Genomic DNA, 12,431 nt, shown 5'->3' with positions numbered 1-12,431 from the left:
TATGTTTTGTGTTTCGTTATAGCTCCACTCTGTCCCTGGCTGCGTCGTATATTTAAGTTTTGGGTGTGATGCGCAGCTCACAAACTGTCCCAAATCTTTCCATCTATGCTTTTTCCCTTTTGAAAGAGAAATGTGTGGTGTGTCTTCTAGAAGCAATTTCCATTGCCTATTCGTCAGGGTGACGGATGCTGCTGCTAACCCATTTACTGTGTCCACATACAGATATGGGACCGTAATGCATTTATCAGTTTGTGCATGGAACAAGGCGTCATATGCTGGGTCTGGCCCTGGTACTGTTTTGTACCTTATTGTGACGTGCAGCGCATCACTCAGCATATATTGCGTTTGTGGTGCTTTCTGCTGCTGCCTAGTTTTCCTCAACATTTCTCTAGTTTGGTTCGTGTCTCCTAAATCTAAGGACCAATAATAGGTTGGGGTGTTATGTCCTTGTAACACACAAACATCCTCCTCTATTATGGCCTTCATTCCATTTGGGGTTGGCACCACGCCTATTCCTAATGCTTGCATTACATCTCTCCCTACCAGATTTACGGGGCAAGCAGGGCTTATGAGTACTTGTGCTTCGCACTCCTTTCTGGTCTCGACATCTATTATCAGCAGGGGGTTGGTAAGTTTATGGCTATCTGTTTGGCCTCCTGCTGTTTTCATATTCACTGTAGCCGTTGAAAAGGTAGTTTTAGGAGGTGCTGTTGTCAGCACCGTCCTGCAGGCTCCAGTGTCGCACAAACACTCATAAGTTTCCCCATTTATAGACAATTGTCTGCTTGGTAATTCACACCATTGTTTTGACACTAACAGTTGTTGCACTGCTAGCAGGTCTACTTCCTCTTCTCCCTCTATTCGCACTGTTTCAACTTTACAGCGTCTTAGGGTCACGGGGGCACATTCCTCTGTTTCAGTATTTGAAATAGAGTCCCCCGTGGCTGGGAGTCACTGGGGTGGCTCACCGGAGGTGGACCTTCTATCGGGATTGGTTGTGGGGTCCCTTTTTTGTCTTAGTCTGCAATCCCTTGCCATGTGTCCTATCTTCCCACAATTCCAGCAGTCTATTACTCCTGGTTGGCCTCTTCCCAATCCCCCTCTACCTCTTCCTCTGTTCCTACCCTTGAAACCTCCTCTACCCCTTCCTTGGATCTGCGTATAGGCCACTAACTGATCGCTTTGATCTAAGAAAACAGTTTCTGGTTTTGTCTTCTGGGCTTTTTGAGCGTGTTGTGCATATTCTATTGCTTGTTGCACAGTTCCTGTATTCTGGTGCACCCAGTGTTTATCAATGTATCGCTTTAATTCTGGTCGCAACCCAGTTAGGAAGGCTCTTTTTAATTGTTGCTGATATACCCCGTTCTCATCTTCCGCATGAGGAATTCCTGAGTTCGTCCTGAACATAGGCCGTAATCTGTCCAGGAAATCCTCTGGCTCCTCTCCTTCTTTCTGCTTACACTGCGCTATTTTCCCATAATCAGCTCGTCTTGTGAATGTGGCCTCTAACCTTCCTCTCAACTGGTCTAGAGCCTGCTGTAATTCCATGGAGTCATGTGCTAGGGGCTGGTTTCTTGCTCCCTGACCCGTAAAGTCACCAGCTACCCGTCCCCATTTGTGACTTAGGACCTGTCTAAAACAGCGGAATAATTCTCTCCCATTAAGGTGAAAGCTGGTCTGTAGTTCCGTCATAGCTGTCCAGAACTCAGGCACACCGTCCTCTACGGCAGGGATGCCTTTCAGGGCGGCTGCTCTATCTTCTGCTGTCCATGGGCGGTAAACTAATATGGTGGCTGGTGGGGCTATGCCATCATCATCCAGGGCTATTCTTGGATTAGCCACTTCCACCATCGGGGCGAGGAACTCATCTTCCTCATCTAATTCTATTGCATGCCACTGAACTCTCCGATTTTCAGGGTTTATACGTTTTTGCAATTGTGGATCTGTCGCCCTGGTCTGATGTAACCTTGATCTCTCTCCCTCCGCTCCCTGAGCCGCTTGCAAAGGTGCAGGCTTATTTTGATTATGATAAGGTGGTGGCTGTGGCCCTAGTGGCGCAGCCACAGGCACATGCGGGGGAGCAGTGGGCGATGTCTCCTCATCTATTTTAACCAATGCTGCTTGTAACTTCTCTTTTTTATTTTTCTGTTTCTCCTTCCTCGCTTTATCTCGGAGTTTGCTTTGCTCTAACCAAGCTTCAGACAGCATGTATTCTCTCTTTTTCTGTATTTTATCTTTCTCTGAACGGCAACTAGCCAGTATATCTAATTTTAACTCGGTCTGCAGTTTTAGAATGTCCCCTGTATTCAGATTTAGAGGAAATTTATATCTTTTCTGCCATTTCCGATTACTCACAACTCCTGCTCCTACTTTGTATGCTTCCATAAATTTCTCGTCTCCCGCCAATTCTACTTTGCTCTGACTCTGTCCCATTTTTTTTTCTACAAAAAACAACAACCCCTAGGTGCAAGTCCCTGGCATGAGACCTCAGGAGGACACTGACACGGCCTTCTACTGTCTCCTATGGAGACAGCGGTATCAGTTTTCAGGGGTGAAACCCGTCCTTTCTCCCTTGGTCACCAGTATGTTGTTGCACCCAGGCCAGACGTGCAGACCTTCTACTAGTCTCTTAATACACGTCTGTTCTCATTCACGCTGCAGCGTCGTGCTTCTCACCTGATCCTTTCGCGAAGTGCTTCTAGTTCTTGTCCGGAGGCCCATCAGACGTCGCCCCAGCCGTCGGGAACGGTCCTAACCACCGGCCTGTAGACGAATTCACGTCACAGGTCTTTCACACACTCTCTGTGAGTGAGACTGTCGACAGTTTTCAGTGTTGTTCGTCGGCGGACTGGTCGGCGTCTTCTGGTTTCCTCTCGGATCCGGCTCGAAGGACCAAGTTTTATGTTGGGGAGCTGGAGGAAAGCGCCGTAGCTTTGACCCCCTCTCACCTTTACCTATGTGGAGGAAGCGCTGTCGCTTGCCACTCCACACATGCACTTCTTGGACTCAGGACTTAAAGAGACAGCACACTTCTTATCTTTTACTTGCGCAAGGGTGCCCACTCACTTAGATGCAACAGACAGTATCTGCGCCTCAGTTCAGTGTCACACCGGGCAGTCCCTTGGCTTCTTTATTTATACTTGGCGGGAGGGGCTTACATGGGGCGTAGTTTAAACTGTTAATACTGCTAGTACCTTTACAGACAAAGGTTTATCAGGAAACGCTACACAACCCAGGGTAGGCCTCCTTGGCCATGTTGACAAGCCTATCCCCACCCAGAGTTATAGTTCCTGTTCTCTCATCCTTTGGCGTCTAGGGACCACTTTGTTCTGCCCTGTCTCTAGACGCAGGGGCTGATACATATATATTACATATTGCTAACACACATACTTAATATGATAAAAGTAATACATTTTCCACTCTAACAACACCTCTCCGGGCTCTCCATCCTTCTCTTCGTCCGTCTCCATATTTTGGGTAAGGGACAACAACATATTTTCTTGAGCTCGAAACGCGGAATGTAGAGCAGAATTAATCAGCATTTTCAGACATGGAATCACAGTGATACAGCAGCAGAAAAATAGTATAAAAAAACAACAGAAATGGTGCACATATTTTCATCAGAATGGTCCACCATGCTCCGGTGGTGATCCAGGACAACCAAGAGAACCCTTGCTGGCTCTTTTCTTCGGTCATCACCGTCCGTAGATCTTTCAGCTTTTGCAAGGCATTCGTCATGTTGGAAGAATGTACATTATCAGGAATATAAGTACAGCAGGTTTGATTCAGTAGTACACACACCCCTCCCTGCGCCGCAGTGAGGAGATCTAGTGCCATTCTATTCTGAATCACCATCTGCCGGGTTATATCCAATTCTTTATTTTGTTGCTGCTCTATTATTATGGAAGCATTCATGAACAAACCTAATCTGTAGGTCAGAGTTTCTACGCGGAGCAGTAGTTTTCCTACTCCTACTTGTGGAAACAAGGCAAGTATTACTTTCTTCCCTTCGGACCACAACTTTTGATCGTCGGGGACATCTGTTCCCCACACGCTATCATGTTGTTTCACGGTTTCTTCCGTGCTGCGTTTACGTCGTTTAGTTGTGTCCTCGGTACTTATTACATAGGTGTGATCTGAAACATAAATGGGTGCACAAACTCCGTACCAGCCGGGTGGTAACACAAAATAAGCACGGCTACCACACAACCAGGCTACGCCTTGCACCCAATAGGACCCATTGCTGGGGCCTGACATGTTGACTGGTGCTCCTTCACCTGAAACAGCAATTTGATCACAGTTTGTAGTGTTACCTAGGGGGTTTGTGCCATTCATTTGGTCATAGCACATAGTATGGTTGAATGTTCTCGGGTCTTTATTCATAAGGACCGGGAACGGGAATGAACTATTGGACTTGGTGACCTTAAAGTCAATCCAAAATAGTCGATCACAAGTGTTATTGTCGATCCCTGGGCCATATGGGTTTGTGTCATTTATTTTAATACCTGTGTGCTGTTATCCGACGCCTCCGAATGAGGAAGCACATTTAGCCTGGGATCTGTTCATAGGTTTCCCGGTTAAGGTTGGGCCTTCACTGTGGTGTGGCATGACAGAGCAAACATAACAGTTAGACAGATTTTTTTGTTTCACAGCGTCATGTACATATCTGTACCAGTAATTCTGTAGGAACGGATGTTATGCATCTCCGTTTATACGGGTGTGGTGAATCCCATCCGGGGTCCACTTTTCCCTACATCCACATTCTCATCTCCAAATTGTAATATCAGTATAATTAGTATAACGAAAAGACCTGCAATCAGACCTTTAGCCCACCAAGAACACCCTGTCAGAGCCATCCTAAAGGAGTGCAGTTCAGTTGGTTTCTTCACCGGGTTGAGACAGCGAAAACCTATTGTATTTCGTGCCTTTGTAGCGGACTTCCACTGCTACTCCGCGAGTGAGGCGTCTGGCAAGGGCTTTATGAGCTTACAGTGACTTTTGTGAATCCACGACGGTCTTTCCGCAATCTTCAGTGCAGTGGGTGTTGTCAGGAGTACTTGATATGGTCCGTCCCACCGGGGCGTAGTCCAATCCTTTCGTTGCAGGACTTTTATCAGTATCCAGTCTCCAGGCTTCACAGAATCCTGCAACACAGACACAGATGCTTCTGGCACATTACTAGGATGTTGAGCGCTTTGTTTAGCGAGCAGTCTGCTCATCCAATCCGCAAGCGTTTGCTCATGTCCCGCCTTCCCTACGTCAGTGGTTTCCCCTATCAACGGAAACGGTCTCCCGTATACTATTTCAAAGGGGGTCAGTCCACTGACCGCAGGCGTGATACGCATCCATAGTTTCACTAGTGACAAACATTCTGGCCATGGTCTGCCTGTTTCTTCCATGGTTTTCTTTAGCCTATTTTTTATTGTTCCATTAGTTCACTCCACTAGACCTGCACTCTGGGGGTGGTATGCGCAATGATTTTTTAGTGTGAATCCTAGTGCTTGTGAGCATAAGTCTAGTACTTTATTTACAAAATGTGAGCCGTTGTCTGATCGTATTATTTCGGGGATTCCATATGTCGGAAAGAATTGTCCCACTAAGCATTTAGCTACTGTGATTGCATCACAGTGTTTTGCTGGGTATATTTCTACCCACTTTGAAAAGGTGTCTATTATTACCAAACAGTATTTTGCACCTTGTGACCACGTCAATTCTATGAAATCCATGTGTATTGCTTGAAACGGCTGCTCCGGCATGGGGAACTGGCCTCGCTTGGGTCTCATGTTCCCTTGTGCGTTATGTTTACAGCAAATCATGCACGCTCTGCAATAGTTTTTTGCAAAATCAGAAAAATTTATTGTGTAAAAGTGTTGTTGTATTATATGTACCATCCCTCCTGTTGAGACATGGGTTTTCCCATGGCTCACTAAAGCTGCTGTTTTATACAGACTCCGCGGAAGGACTGGCTTCCCGTCCACTTCATACACATTATCTTTTTCCTGTGCCCCCCTGTTAGTCCATCTCTGTTTTTCTGCCTTTGGGGCATTCTGCTGCGCGTCTCGTAGTACATTAGTTTCTATGAGGAAGAGCCCATCGCTCTCTTCGAGCGGTGCGCTTTGGGCTGCTTCCTTAGCCGTTTGATCAGCGAAAGCATTCCCTTTCGCTTCCTCAGTTTCATTGGCCTGATGCGCTTTGCATTTGCAGAGTGCTAGTAGTTTTGGTTTCTGCACGACTTCTAACAGTCTTAGTAGCAATGCCGAATGAGTTAATGTGGTCCCTTGGGACGTCTTGAATCCTCTCGTTTTCCACACAGCGGCATGATGATGCACTGCTGAGAAAACGTACTGACTGTCTGTGTATATTGTAATTTCTTTCCCCTCATGTATTTCACAGGCTCGGATGACGGCATACAGTTCTGCAGCTTGTGCTGAACAGGTCGGCGGCAACGCCTTTGCTTCTATCACTTTGTCTTGGGTTACTACCGCATACCCTACTCTGTTTTTCCCATACTGATCTTTAGATGCAGACCCGTCCACGAATAGGACTGTAGTCTGGGGTATGGGCGTTTGAGAGATGTCAGCTCGGGGTTTTGTTTGTTCTTCTATTATGGTTTTACATGAATGCGCGTCTCCCTCTGCCTGAGGCGGCAGGAGGGTGCTGGGGTTTAATGGTCCACACCTCTGCAAGGTTATATTGGGCTGTGAAAGCAGAAGTGAGACCAGGGTCAGGTGTCTAGCATGCGTTAAGAAGGGTAGTGGTGTCTGGAGCAATATCAGCGATACGGCATGTGGTACTTTCAGGGTCAGGGGGTGGCATAACACTAGCTCTGCTGATATTTTCACTGCTTCCGCTGCTGCTGCACATGCTTGCAGACAGCCTGGAAACCCTGCTGCCACAGCGTCTAGTCTTTTAGAGTAGAACGCTAATGGTCTGTGTTTGGTTCCAAACGGTTGTGTTAAAACAGCTTTCATATACCCTTCTTGTGCATCTACGCATAGCATGAAAGGCAATTCATAGTTTGGCAGGGCCAATACTATACAGTATCTGTTTGTAGTATATGTTTCAACTCTACGAATGCTGCCTCTCCCTTGGCGGTCCATTGTATTTGATCTTTTAGTGTCATCTCCTTCCCATATATTAACTCCTGCAAAGGCTGTGCTAAGGTTGCATAGTCTGGTAACCATTCCCTACAGTAATTGCACAGTCCCAGGAAGGACATCATCTGTTGCTTTGTCCTTGGTTTAGGCGCCTCTCTAATCGCTTGCTTATGAGTTTCTAGGAGCGCCTTCCCATCCCCCGTAAGATAATGACCTAAATATATGACCTTCTTCTGGCAATATTGTAGCTTTTCTTTCGAGGCCTTATGTCCTGTCTTGTACAAATGTTGGAGCACAGCCAAGGTCGTCTGCCGGCAATGTTCCTTAGTATCGGCTGCGACTAGGATATCATCCACGTACAACAATACTTGGCTGTGTTCCAGCACTGGGCACGTTTGCATAGAGAAGCGGAGGGCCATTGTGTACACGTGTGGGCTTTCAGAAAAACCTTGCGGTAATCTAGTGTAAGTATATTTCTTCCCTTTGTAGGTGAACCCGAATAAATGTTGCGAGTCCTCATGTAGTGGCACTGAGAAAAAAGCATTGCTCAAATCTATCACTGAGAACCACTTCTTATCTCCCGTGAGGGAGTTAAGCAGTAATAAATGCGGATTGGGAACATCTGGTGCCGCGTGCTGCACTATATTGTTTATGGGCCTTAAGTCCTGCACCATCCTCCACCTCCCCGTCTGGCCTTTTTGTACTGGAAAGATGGGGGTGTTGCAGGTGGCCTCGGGTGCTTCTCTTAGAATTCCTGACTTTAGCATATCTTGTATGACTGGCGCTATCCCTGCCTCGGCTTCAGGCTTCAGCGGGTATTGCCTAACTATAGGTTCTTGTTGAGCTTTCAGTTTTACCTTATGTGGAGGGAATCCTTTCACTATCCCTACGTCCGTGGGGGAGGAGGACCACAACTCTTTCGGTATTTCCGCTAATTCTTCGTTTTCTACCGTTGGAGTTGCTGCTATTAATCAAGCTGGGTCCTCCATGTGGGCAGTGGGTGTTATGGGTACTCTCCACCCTAGGGGAAATCGCCAAATATTTTTCCCCTTATTATAACTCCATTCTGTCCCTGGCTGCGTCGTATATTTAAGTTTTGGGTGTGATGCGCAGCTCACAAACTGTCCCAAGTCTTCCCATTTGTGATTTAGGACCTGTCTAAAACAGCGGAATAATTCTCTCCCATTAAGGTGAGAGCTGGCCTGTAGTTCCGTCATAGCTGTCCAGAACTCAGGCACACCGTCCTCTACGGCAGGGATGCTTTTCAGGGCGGCTGCCCTATCTTCTGCTGTCCATGGGCGGTAAACTAATATGGTGGCTGGTGGGGCTATGCCATCTTCACCCGGGGCTATTCTTGGATTAGCCACTTCCACCATCGGGGCGAGAAGCTCATCTTCCTCATCTGATTCTATTGCATGCCACTGAACTCTCCGACTTTCAGGGTTTATGCGTTTTTGCAGTTGTGGATCTGTCGCCCTGGTTTCATGTAACCTTGGTCTCTCTCCCTCCGCTCCCTGAGCCGCTTGCAAAGGTGCAGGCTCATTTTGATTATGATAGGGTGGTGGCTGTGGCCCTAGTGGCGCAGCCGCGGGCACATGCGGGGGAGCAGTGGGCGATGTCTCCTCATCTATTTTAACCAATGCTGCCTGTAATTTCCCTTTTTTGTTTTTCTGTTTCTCCTTCCTCGCTTTATCTCGGAGTTTGCTTTGCTCTAACCAAGCTTCAGACAGCATGTATTCTCCCTTCTTTTGTGCTTTATCTTTCTCTGAACGGCAACTGGCCAGTATATCTAATTTTAACTCGGTCTGCAGTTTTAGAATGTCCCCTGTATTCAGATTTCCAGGAAATTTATATCTTTTCTGCCATTTCCGATTACTCACAACTCCTGCTCCTACTTTGTATGCTTCCATAAATTTCTCATCTCCCGCCAATTCTACTTTGCTCTGACTCTGTCCCATTTTTTCTACAAAAAAACAACAACCCCTAGGTGCAAGTCCCTGGCATGAGACCTCAGGAGGACACTGACACGGCCTTCTACTGTCTCCTATGGAGACAGCGGTATCAGTTTTCAGGGGTGAAACCCGTCCTTTCTCCCTTGGTCACCAGTATGTTGTTGCACCCAGGCCAGACGTGCAGACCTTCTACTGGTCTCTTAATACACGTCTGTTCTCATTCACGCTGCAGCGTCGTGCTTCTCACCTGATCCTTTCGCGAAGTGCTTCTAGTTCTTGTCGCCCCAGCCGCCGGGAACGGTCCTAACCACCGGCCTGTAGACGAATTCACGTCACAGGTCTTTCACACACTCTCTGTGAGTGAGACTGTCGACAGCTTTCGGTGTTGTTCGTCGGCGGACTGGTCGGCGTCCTCTGGTCTCCTCTCGGATCCGGCTCGAAGGACCAAGTTTTATGTTGGGGAGCTGGAGGAAAGCGCCGTAGCTTTGACCCCCTCTCACCGTTACCTATGTGGAGGAAGCGCTGTCGCTTGCCACTCCACACATGCACTTCTGGGACTCAGGACTTAAAGAGACAGCACACTTCTTATCTTTTACTTGCGCAAGGGTGCCCACTCACTTAGATGCAACAGACAGTATCTGCGCCTCAGTTCAGTGTCACACCGGGCAGTCCCTTGGCTTCTTTATTTATACTTGGCGGGAGGGGCTTACATGGGGCGTAGTTTAAACTGTTAATACTGCTAGTACCTTTACAGACAAAGGTTTATCAGGAACCGCTACACAACCCAGGGTAGGCCTCCTTGGCCATGTTGACAAGCCTATTCCCCACCCAGAGTTATAGTTCCTGTTCTCTCATCCTTCGGCGTCTAGGGACCACTTTGTTCTGCCCTGTCACTAGACGCAGGGGCTGATACATATATATTACATAATGCTAACACACATACTTAATATGATAAAAGTAATACATTTTCCACTCTAACACCTCATACCTCTGGGACCCAGGTTTGAGTCTCCCCCTGGGTTACATGCGTGTGGAGTTTGCATGTTCGCCCCATGTTGTCGTGGGGTTTCCTCTAGGTACTCTGGTTTCCCCCCACAGTACAAAGACATGCTGAGGCTAATTGGAATTACTGAATTGCCCGTAGGTATGCATGTGTGAGTGAGTGTCAGTGTGCCCTGCGATGGGCTGGCCCCCCATCCTGGGTTGTTCCTCACCTTGTTTCTGTAGCTTCTGGGATAAGCTCCAGACACTGAAGTTTACCTTTCATATGAGAAAATGCTTTTTACATATTGATTCTCTGCAACATAAAAGTCTCATCCATAGGATTCGGACTCGGCTGTAGGACTGATAGCGGTTTTATTCTCTCCATCACGGTTGGTTTCAGTTGGCATTGGTGTCAGCGGTATGTAAACTGTGTTACATGAATAACTGCAGCATCTTTAACGTCGGTCCGTTGATTTGATCCGGACAGCGCCACGGGTAGCACAGATGGTTCCCTCTTCTGCAGAGGAGGCACTGAAATACAAACAGTTTAAGATTAGAAAAGCGACCTTTCCGTTTACAATAAATCACTCGTTTGTGTTTATGCGTTCAAACATTGTGTAACTACCCGGGGGTAGGGGCGTCGCACCCGACGTGCTAGGTTTTGGGAGTGCAGGGTTGTCGGCAGATTATATCGGTATCCGGCCGAAAACGTATATACTTCAGGGTGCCACCGTGTCCATTTTTGTCCCCTGAACCTGCCTTCCAACACCCTCCCGCAGCAGGACGGGTAAAAAATATTTGCACACGCAAATACTGGGACTAAAAGAACTCGGGGTGAGGGACTCAGATCCTCTCATTACTTAGTCTCCCTGGGTAGAATAACCGCCAGTTTTCCCCTACCAAGGCGGGGCGAAATTTCTCCGCTACAATTGCTCAGAATCGCTGTAGCTTTCCGATGGTATGCCGGGCGTTGCGGTTGCTTAGCGTGACCGACGCATAAGAAAGCAAACATTCTTTATTATCATCCTATGTATGTTAAATTACGATCTTCCACATTAATCAAGGTATTGTAAAACGGAAATTATTGCAGCTCCAATAGCTTATATTAAAGTCAGCCAAGAGTCACAACATGGTTTTGAAATGGCAAACGCAGACACAAATCAAATGTATATGAGCAAGCGACATAAGGGATCTGTTGTTTGGGTAAATTATATTATAGTATACACTATATATTTGTGGTGTGGTGGCGAATTGGTGCAGAAGTTTTAGAACTGCACTATCGATTTATCACTTTATTTAGAAATATAAATTCAGTTCTTATCCTTTTTAAAAGTTACATTTTTTTCAAATTGTCTTTCAAAGTGTCCCTCAGAATGACACTGGGGCTGGGGTGGGCGGGGCTACGAGGGGGAGGGGACGCGGTCAGAATGGTATATTAAGAGGAGACCTCCGCATGTACAGTTACTCTACCTCTGCTTCCAGCGAGACAAGAGCTCCAGATTCTGCTCAAGGTTTCATCTTTTGTCGAACAACTCGTCAAGAATGGCTTCCAAGGCGTAAGTTGTGATCAATTTATTATTGCATTTGAATGTGTAGAAACTGTGGATAACTTGTTCATCCTTGTATGTAGTTTACTGACACTGTGCTTAAGTCTCTTAAACTGACTACTATTGTTAAAACTTAAATTGCATCCACTACAAAAGTAAAACAATATTTCGAAGCAACTTTTTTTAATTACTAAAAACTCATCTTTTTCGAAAGACATTTTGTTAAGGTACTTTATCGATTCTCCTGTTTTATCTCTCTATTTTTTGCTCTGTAGCACTTTTGAGATTGCTGAAATATAAAGTGCAATACAAATAAAATGTATTTTATACTAATTATCTTTAAATTAGTAGTAAGGAGTATTAAAGTGTAGAATACCATTTTTTTTATTTGCAGTGTTCACAAAGGGCTTATATTTCTTGATATAAATGTAACTAATTAGTAAACATGTTTCAGTAGTTGTGATCATGTAGTTTACTAATTACTTTTCTCAGTCTGGGACCCATCAGGATGACAATAGATATGCAAATGTTATTTATCCAAACCACTGAGGAATGAACAATGTTGATGATGATGACTGGAATGGGTCCTGAAAATCATGAATTAAATCTAATCTTAAGTAACACTTCCTTGACTGTTACATAAAACTGTTAATTGTTTTTTTTTGTTGTTGTTTTTTTATATCCGCAGTACTTCCAACAGGCATTTCCTGCTCTGCCCCGTGTGCAAGAAGACACAGGCAAGCCTCTCGGTGCATCTGACTAGGGTGTGCATGAAGAGATCTTCGAAAGAAGCCATCCAAGAAGTAGTGGAGAAGGCAAAGCAGGATGCGCTTGAAGTTCTGCAGTGGGGC

Source organism: Paramormyrops kingsleyae, chromosome 25 (assembly GCF_048594095.1).
Source record: "Paramormyrops kingsleyae isolate MSU_618 chromosome 25, PKINGS_0.4, whole genome shotgun sequence".
In the NCBI taxonomy this organism is placed as follows: domain Eukaryota; kingdom Metazoa; phylum Chordata; class Actinopteri; order Osteoglossiformes; family Mormyridae; genus Paramormyrops; species Paramormyrops kingsleyae.
Note: the sequence above shows the minus strand (reverse complement) of the source record.